Genomic DNA, 10332 nt, shown 5'->3' on the forward strand with positions numbered 1-10332 from the left:
CCTCGCTTTGTGATTTGGCTTTTGTGAACAGAGCCTGCCGGGACTTAAGACCTCGTTTTAATTCTTCCACCTTCTGTAGCCTTTGTTCCATGTCCATATTCTTGTCTTTGTCTTTGTGTTTCTTAGACGTTTCATGGTGCCTTCTTAGATTATATTCTTTCATTACGGCCACACTTTCTCCACACAGAAGACACACAGCTTTGCCTTTTACCTCCGTGAACATGTACTCTGCCTCCCACCTGGCTTTAAACCCCCTGTTCTCACCGTCCACCTTCCGTTTAGCCATTATTGGGGAGCGGGGTTGCTGAAAGTTGACATCTGCCCTGAATGCTGATGACTAACGAAGCCGAGGCCCACTTGCGGCGCTGCAGTGAGTTCGCGGGCTACCGTTGCATTGTGGGAAATGTAGTCTTGGTGCGTGCAAAACACAAGCAGGCGGCTGTGGCCTGCGGGCCGGTTCTAATACTAATCAAATATCATCCCGGAGGCCAAGATAATTCATTCGCGGGCCGGATCTGGCCCGCGGGCCTTGACTTTGACACCCCTGCTCTAGGGGGTCCGGGGGGTTAGGGAAGATTGTTTTTTAAATGTTGAAGTGAAATGCATCAATCTGGTGCACTTTGAGCACAACATGAATTCATGGATACAACTCTCAACACAGATGAAAGAGAGCTGTATACTTTTTAATAATCCAAACATCTTTAGAATATGATCACAACCAATAACAAATCATTTAAACTTGTTTATTCTTATCTTATGTTACCTAGTTACCAATCTTTCTTTTTATTTATGCATATTTTACTAATCACTCCCCTTTTAAACTGTTTTTTTGTTTTTTACTGTCCTATAGTACACATTGGAATGATTTCTTACTTTATTTTTTACAACTATATTAAATAGATAAAGGCGCTCTCTCTGTCTCTCTCTCTCTCTCTCTCTCTCTAGAGGCTGTGTGCTCCTCCGTGACGATGACGGCTTGCGTTCATAATTAATAATAGACATATTTGTAAAATGCTGGTTAGGGATGGGTATCGTTAGGATTTTATCGATACCGATACCGATACCGGTACTGCTTATCGGTATCAGTATTTTTCGATAGTCTTATCGATACTTTCCAATAATTTGGTGCTCAAAATTATAGACATGAATACAAGATGTGAAGATTAAACAGTCATTTTATTTTAATTTCTTGCAGAAATAACTGTATAACTTATACATTAGCTTCTCAGAAGCAGACAAAAAATAAATAAAATACAGTGATGCAAACACAGGTATGGGGAAAAAAGAGAGAACTATTCGAAGCAGAAAAAAAACAGCGTGATATACCATCTGACAAAGGCCTGTGCTATAATGCTTTAATTAACTGGCTATTCTTTATAATATACTCAGATCAATAGGAGACAGAGATGTTAAGTTATAAATCAAGGGTTTTTATTATTATTTACAGCAGGGGTGGGGTACCTTTTTCCTTTACATTTTTACAACATCCTCCGAGGGCCATACAAATTATTGAACTCAACCTCTGCTTAAAAATACTAAAATCACAGCCCATTCATTTCGCCTTTTCTTTTATGTTATGCAAAGAAAAAGCAACCTCTTAATCCAGAGATCTTACCACGACTCGCGCATGCATGCACGTGCACAGTTGTGGCATGACCACCATAACAGACAGATATGGACACAAGATGTGTGGAAATGTATTAGATGTTTCTTTTAAATATTGAAGTTAAAAGCATCAATCTGGTGCACTTTGAGAGCAACATTAGGAGATCTATGGGTACATCTTTCAACACCCATATGAAACAGAACTGTAAGCAGATTTTTCTTCTTGGATATTTTACAAATCACTCCCCTTTTAAACTCTATTCTTGTTATTTTTAACAACTTTACTGTCATATAGTATTTTATACCTGTTTTTCATTTAGTCTCATTAATAACTATAATGATCATATCAAGGTGTGCCTTTACCTCACTTAGCTGAGGTTATTTGAGCCTCTCAGGAGAGAGCTCTCTTCCACCTGGTTGTAGAAAAGCTCTTTAAATTCGTTAGCATAGCTAGCTAAGCAGATGCTAATAACAACAGATCGCCACTGTGCTTACAACTAAAGACACAGCCACGCAAACACTGTGGCATGTGACGTGTACGGCTCCTTATGGGTACTGCAATATTTGAAGAGCTGGAGCGGCGTTCCGGTGCTCTCCGTCAGCACTCCTTTCAGACGAGACATAACCACGTGAAGACACGTTACGCTCGTGTTTAGTGCAAGGAACCTGTCCTTGGCCAGGAAAAAGAGGCATTCGCTTGTTTAATTATTTTGCGATCTAGATTTCTTCTTCTTTTTTGAAGTGAGAAGTTGTCCGTCAGTCAGTCCGTCCGACTGACGGATTGACTGACGGAGTCCCCCCCCCCCCCCCGCCCAAAACGAAAACTCTTCGGTTCTCCACGAATTACATGAGTCACCCAAATCAGCGTTAAAAAAGCGGGAGGCGCCGAAAAGCGACTAATTTGCATCACTGAAAAATAACTTAAAGGGGCCTGGCTCACCTTATCATGCTTTTTGGGGTTTTCCCTCAGACAGAGGATGAAAAGATACATTTTTTAACATTTGTAAATCAGTTACATCTTCATCCAGACATTTCAAACTGATAACCTAGCGGGACAAGAGATCCTTAAAACATTGTCCTATAGTGACATCATGCAAAACTGTGATATGAAGAAATTGGTAAAAAGGCTAAGATGGCAAAAAGATAAAGGCGAGTACGTATATTATTCTGGATTGTACTTTTAAATCATCACAAAATAAATAATGTGCTGAACTGAAACACGTCAAAATGTGTCTGAAGGTTTAAACATAGAACAAAGTATTTGAGCTTAAAATATGTCAATTCCAATAAACGACCAACAATTGCTGAACCATACATTGAAACGTTGACCTTTAACAACATTGAAATGCAGTTTTCAGATTCACAATGACATCTGTAAGTTTAACTGGTTTACAAAGCATTCAATGAAATGCCAAATTAGTATAGGTGTAGGAGCGCACATTAATACACTGTCAGTGTTAATAAATTAAAAAAAGACAAGGTGATTTGCCTGCAAGACTCCACTCAGGTAAACAAAACATATTACCCGTGACAACAGCTAACCTGCCTGCGAGCCTTCGCTCAGGTCACATTTACACACGGCGCGGCTGAAGCCCGCTAGCACTATTAGCACTAGCAGTATCGCTAGCAACCACATTGTTTAGGCTGTCAACACGCACGCTGCACCGTTTTAGATTCAATGAGTGTCTCGTTTGCAAATGCTTCATTAAGTTGCTTGTGTTACCCCCTTTACAAGCAACTAATTGAGTACATAGATTGCACCTTGCACTATCGCCACGAATTTTTTTAATGTGCACCCAGACCTTCGATCGCTTCGCTCTGTCCGCCATGCCTGAAGGAGTTTCTCAACAATAATAAGAGCGCTGTTGAGAGAGTGGCATTTACAGTGGCCAAACAGAGGGGTCTCAAACCGGATACATCACACGACAAAACATTTAAACACTACTAAAAGCAGATGATGGACTACATTATTCAAAAGTTTACAGTAACTTCTGATAATAAAACAGGGGAAATAAACGAGAGAGAGAGTAAAATATTTCCTCTCTCTCTCTCCTTACAGCCCGTCAGTATCAGGGTTAGTCAAAATGAATCCCTTGGCGGTTCTAGTGTTCATTTACCCCGTTTTGTCTTCTCTTTGCTTAATCGATTTGAAACCAAGTCTAACGTAGCTTAAACTTAAAGTTAGCTTTCTAGCTAACATAACAAAGTCACGTTGCCTACCTTTCTCTGTGGGGTTTTTTGTAGTGACGAATGAAGTTGGATGTTGTGGTGGTCCTGTCACCGATCTTTAGGACCACCACAGCTGCAGACCCTGCATACCGCTGTTCTTTTCTTATTAGCGTCACATAATACAACATAATCCTTGAATCCAAACTTGACTAGTATTTTTGGAGTAACGCTAGCCGCTGCCATGTTAACTGACACTCATGCCTACTAGTGGGTTGCCAGGTTTGCGCGCATGGCGCTATAATCACCCAATCACATTTCGAAAAAACTAAACGTAATATCTCAATACAAAAACAAACGCAAATATTTAATTTTAAAAAGTGAAGTCCTTTCACAGGGTGTCCGCGGAGTCTTAAAAAGTATTAAAAGTTGATAAGTCAATTTAGCGAAAATTAAGGCTATTAAAAAGTATTAACAAGTATTAAACGGCATTTTCCAAGGTATTAAGGTCCACAGCGACGACAACATGAAACACAATTGAATTTACTGAAACGACATGTCGGGAAACCCCCCAAGGCGGCCCCATGCATAGCGCGCCGTAAAATGCTTCTTATTATTTTAAGTTTCGTTGCCTTGCCTCTGTGGGGGGGGGGGGGGGAACTAAACGACTACGGTAACGGGTCTCAAGGTGGGTAGACCGGCATACGCAACGCTCTGGGGGTCCAACGGCTCCGTGTGTAAGCCCTGGCCTATATGATCGTTTTCTGATAACGATGAAATAGCCCGCCTCCCACTCCCCGCGTCTCCTGCTGCTGCTGGGCTGTCAGAAGAGGGGGAGGAAAAGAGACTCGTTTATTAAATGTTATTATATTATTATACAGAGAACAGAGTCGTTATGAATTTGTTTGAAAGCTCAATAAATAACAAAGAAGACCTCTGACCGGCACTTTTCTAATTTTGTACGGAAGATTTAAACTTTAACGGACATGTTGACCGGCGGAAAAAAATGTTTACGGAAACTCTGCCGCACGGTCCCCTCGTTCCTTGAAAGAGGCGGTGAGGTGGGTGTTTTTCATCTGCTGTGGACTACCGGAGAGATATACAGCAGGAGAACACGCCGCCCACCGCGGAGAATAAACAGAAGGGCAACCATGGCAACCATGCTCCAGGGTCTTCTTCACTGCTTTTGGTGTATTTCGGGCGGCAGCAGCGCCACTTACAGGCCTCGTTTCCAGCATTTCCAGCGGTCTAGTGTGAACGGATACGTTAATGAATCGAATGCGTGTGAACGGAAGCCTTTTTTGCGCTTGCGTATGCGTTTTACCGTATGCGTCCTCGTGGGGCATGGGGGGTCTAAGCCAAACTATATCCGGTCACAGAGATCTGCTATTTTAAAGTAAAGTCAACACATATCGACCCTAAATATAGTCTATATTAAGAACGAGAAAAGTCATAACATATATATCCTTTTTTGTAAACATATGACAAATGTGTGAGCGTGATGACGTCAGAGCATCGTCCTATGTGCCAGGGCTTAGCCCCGGACAGCCCCAGCCCAATTTAACCCCTGGGTATTTGAGAGGGAGCTCCTATATGGCATTACCCTGCTGAAGCTCACCAAAGTTTAACATATTTCATAGTTCAAAGTTTTGTCAATTGTTTTGTTTATTGGTCAAATAGGCCTACTGGTTTCTAATGGTTTCTGAGGAGTTTTACTGGAATGAAAGAGCACAGAGTCTACAGAAGCAAAAAAGCAGCATACTGCATTAAACCTGACCTTCACAGAGAGGTTGAAGTTCATGTGGAGAGGAGGCTTCAGTAGTCTGTCTGCACTCTGTTTAGTTTTGCTATCTTACAATCAATATAGTAAATGTGAGGTAAGTGTGTTGCCAATGTAACCGGTTAGAACTCAAAGTTGCGATGAGGTCTTAAACTGTATGGAAAGGGTCTTAAAAAAGGTCTTAAAAGGTATTAAATTTGACTTCAGGATTCCTGCATATACCCTGTTTCAAGTCATCTGTCTCAAGCTCAAGTCAAGTCTCAAGTCATGAATACCAAGTCAAAGTCAAGTCAAGTCTTTTTTCACCTCGCTGGCAGAGACGGTAAATACGGTTCATAGGATGGAACTCCCAAGATGGCAGCACGTCTCGTTCTGTGTCCGTATGTCTGTATGATTGAGTGATTACATCTAAATTGTTTGGCGGACACTTTCAATTTTTCAACTGTTACATCTCAAATCCTAATCGTAAATGTAGTAGTGTGACTTACCGGCGTAAATACCGGCTAATTGGACTATTGGAGCCTGTTCAAATCGGCAACCGGACAACACATCGTTGATCTTGATGGGTCCAATTCTTTTTCTCATCCTAAAGGGAAGTTCCTGGCTTTTGTAATTGGGCACTGATCTGTATCTGACTGTGTTACGATCTCTACACATCCAGTTTTTTAACTTTTAAACCAGCGATGCATCGGGTCGGGCTTCCTATTTACATGTGACGTCACGACACGCATCGTCCCCAGCTGATCGGGTGGTTGAAAAATCCCGGAACGGATTTATATGGGATTGAGCCTGATTTTGTTCTGTACTAACTTGTCCTGTGGCGTGGAGCTCAAGAGTCTGCTGTTTTGGGCGGGTTCTCCACATTTCGCGGGATTTTAATTATGTCACTGCTTTTGGCTGTCCTATCCCTTTTAATTTGGAGCAGCACTGGGGTAAGTCCCCTCGGGACCGGAATATCCCATCCATTTCTCCCAACCCCGGTTTTACCAGGCCGGGGAACGTGCTCCTCTTGCAGTCCGCTGGGCACGATGTTGAGCCCCCTCTCCCTCTCTCCCGCATCGGTCAAGTGCGGATCTGTGGACTTGGCCCGTCTGATTAGCCTTATGGCTCTACAAGACAACTTTATTATTTCTTCAAGCTATGTTCATGATTTTGTGTTAGGTTTAAACACTAAGAGAGAGCCGTCAAAAAGTCCACCTAGGCCTGTCTATAGGTGTCTAATTGTACTCTTATTGCTGATTTCAGGAAATGTGCAACCTAACCCTGGACCAGAATATTGTGTTAATTTTAAAACCCCTGCAGATTTTAAATCAAGGTCTGGTCTTGGTCTCATCCATTTGAATGTGCGCAGTTTGATTGCTAAAATAGATATGATTCGTATTTGGGCACATTCAACCGATGCTGATATAATAGTGATATCTGAAACTTGGCTAACCAAATCAATTTCAAGCAAGTATATTTCCATTGATGGCTATAATGTGTATAGGACTGATCGACCTAAAAAGGGTGGAGGTGTTGCAGTCTATGTTAAATCGAAGTTTCATGAAACAATTATTCTCTCTAAATCACTGAAAAAACAATTTGAACTTTTGGCTCTTGACTTGGAAGTATCAAAAGCGCTCCATATTACTGTTGTTGGTTGCTACAGACCACTTTCAGCTGTCAGCGAAGCTTTACCATCTTTAATGCAGCTTTTGTCCAGTCTTAACTATACTGAAATTGTCATTGTGGGTGACCTTAACTGGAACTGGCTGCTACCAGCATCTGATGATGTTAAAACATACTGCAATTCCTTACATCTCTTTCAGATTGTTGGCAGTCCCACTAGACCCAATCTGAAATCTCCTGAAAAATCCTCCTTAATTGATCTAATCCTTACAAATGCTTCTCATAAATACACCCCTGCTTCTGTATTTGCAACTGATATCAGTGACCACTGTGTCATTGCCACGGTACGGAATACAAAAGTCCCTAAGACAAAACCCCGTATCATCATAAAGCGTGATATGAAACATTTTGTATAGCAGGGTTTTTTCCACGACCTGTTTCTATTTGATTGGGACAAAATCAATCTCATTGCAGATGTTGAAACTGCCTGGACATTATTTTATGATGGTTTTATTAAAATAGTTGATAGGCATGCCCCCTTAAGAAAATACAGAGTAAAAGGCAGAGACAATGCATGGTTCACATCAGATCTTTCTGATTTACTACACGAGCGCAATGTGGCATGGTCAAAAGCCAGGAGTACAGGTCTTGAGTCACATTGGCTGCTCTTCAGGCAGCTGCGAAATGCATTTACCGTTAAAATCAGAAATGCCAAAGCAGATATTCTCCTAACTGAAATTTCAGATAACCTAAATAATCCCTTAAATTCTGGAAAACTATTAAATCATTAGCTGTAAACAAAAATGTTATAGAGCTTCCAGATTGCATTGTGAAGGAGGACTCTGTTCAAATCTCTGATAAGGCAGAAATGCTTGGTTGTTTTAATGAACATTTTATTGCTTCTGGTTCTCTGTTTACCTCGCAGAACATAGCTCAAGGAGCCACTGATCGCTCTGACGGTGGTATCTGGGAGGGTGAACCATTTAATTTTATTCCAGTAACAGTTTCAGAGGTGCATAAAGCCCTGAAAAGTTTGGAACCAAGAAAATCAGCAGGTCCTGACAACCTGGAGCCGTACTTTTTAAAGTTAGCAGCTGATTTTATAGCTTTGCCCTTGGCTTATCTTTTTAATCCCTCCTCTGTTGCTCTCCCTGAGGTTTCTCCCATTTTTCCCTTTAAACTGTGGGTTTTCTCTGGAAGTTTTTTCTTGTACGATGTGAGGGTCTAAGGACAGAGGGTGTCGTATTGTCATACTGATATTCTGTACAAACTGTGAAGTCCACTGAGACAAATGTAACATTTGTGATATTGGGCTATATAAATAAACATTGATTGATTGATTGATTGATTAATCTGTCCTTGGAGACAAACGAAATTCCCCTTATTTGCAAATCTGCTTTTGTTCTCCCACTGTTAAAAGGGGGTGACCCCACTCACCTAAACAACTACAGACCCATCTCCAAATTATGTGTTTTAAATAAAGTACTAGAATCACTAGTCAATTTCCAACTGAAAGAGTTTTTATCAATAAATAATATTTTATCTGAGTTTCAATCTGGTTTTAGGAAAAAACACAGCACTACAACAGCTGCCTTAAAAGTAGTAAATGATCTTATTTACTTCTTAGACAATAGAGAGCATTGCGCAGCACTTTTCATTGACTTGTCAAAGGCTTTTGACACAGTGGATCATGCCTTACTGTTAAAAAGACTTGTTAGTATCGGTCTTTCAGGTAAGGCTGTCTGTTGGTTCAAGAATTATCTTTCATGCCGATCACAGTGTGTGCGGGCAGAAGGCTTAACTTCAACATCTCTTCCGGTATCCAAGGGTGTGCCACAGGGATCCGTTTTAGGACAATTTTTATTATTATTTACATTAACAGTCTTAATAACAATGTTTTGAATGCAAATTTGCATTTTTATGCTGATGATACAGTTATTTATTGTTCTGCATCCACCCCGAAGCAGGCTCTTTGTCAGCTCTAGAATGCTTTTAACATTGTACAATCCAACATGTGTGATTTGAAACTTGTTTTAAATGCTGCCAAGACAAACCTAATGATGTTCTCGAAAGCAAAAGCCAAGGTCTTGAACCTTCCTCCTATCACCACCTTGCAGGGACGGAGGTTGAATCTGTGTTGCAGTATAAGTATCTTGGAATTATAATTGACAATTCGCTCTCTTTTAAACCACACATTGTGGAACTCTTGAAAAATTAAGAATAAAATTAGGTTTTTTCTTTAGAAACAAGTCTTGTTTTTCCTATGAGACCAAAAAGAGACTAGTGTCTGCAACCTTTCTGTCTGTGCTGGATTATGGAGATGTGGTTTATATGAATGCATCTTCTCAGTGCCTTCACTCGCTGACACCGTCTACCACGGTTGCAACTGAGATTCATCACAAACCTCAGATCCTTAACGCACCACTGCAATCTATACACTCGTGTTGGATGGTCTTCCCTGACCACGCGTAGACTGAAACATTGGCACATCCTTATATATAAGGCTATTCTTGTGCTCTTCCCCCTTATCTAAGTATGTACATAAATAAAAAATGCACTGGATCCTATCGGCTTCACTCAGAGAACTTTTTCCTTTTAACTGTACCAAAGGTCCGTACTGAACTTGGAAAGGGCGTTCAGTTACGCTGCCCCTCAAGCTTGGAACCTGCTTCAAACTGAGCTGAAACTCAGAGAGCTGGTCTCATTAGAAACACTCAAAGCAACTTTAACTGACCTCGAAGCAGGCCGCTGTGTCTGTAAATGCTTTGGCTAACTTGGTGTATGACTGTGTTGTGATTGTGTGTTTTTTAATTGTTTGTAACTGTAAAACTGTCGGAAACTGTGCTGTTACTATTCTTGGGCCAGGACTCTCTTGAAAAAGAGATTTTTAATCTCAATGAGACCTATCCTGGTTAAATAAAGGAAAAAAAAAAAATGTTAGTCAAGCAAGTCTCCTGTCAAAAAATATGCGAGTCAAGTCATGTGACTCTGGGTGTTAGATAGATATAGAGTTGTAGTAAGTAGATAGAGTTCGCTATGATTGAGGTTTCGTTTATGCATAGGGTAGATTCTTTCAATTACGTTTCCTTTTTTTTTGGTGTATTTTTTACATTTTGGATTTGCTTGGCAAGCTACTTATTGAGGGCTTGCGAGCTACCGGTAGCTCGCGATCG

The 10332-nt window shown here is 40.9% G+C and overlaps 1 long non-coding RNA gene across 1 annotated transcript in view; it reads right to left on the reverse strand.

Moving 5' to 3' along the window:
- LOC307018587 overlaps positions 1-4033 on the reverse strand; it is a 43856-nt gene extending 39823 nt beyond the window's left edge. The window contains exon 1 of the long non-coding RNA XR_013802456.1: positions 3826-4033. This is a non-coding gene — a long non-coding RNA (uncharacterized lncRNA). The remainder of the gene's footprint in view (positions 1-3825) is intronic.
- Between the last annotated feature and the right edge of the window lie 6299 nt (positions 4034-10332).

This window comes from Notothenia rossii, assembly GCF_949606895.1.
Source record: "Notothenia rossii genome assembly, chromosome: 9".
Taxonomy (NCBI): domain Eukaryota; kingdom Metazoa; phylum Chordata; class Actinopteri; order Perciformes; family Nototheniidae; genus Notothenia; species Notothenia rossii.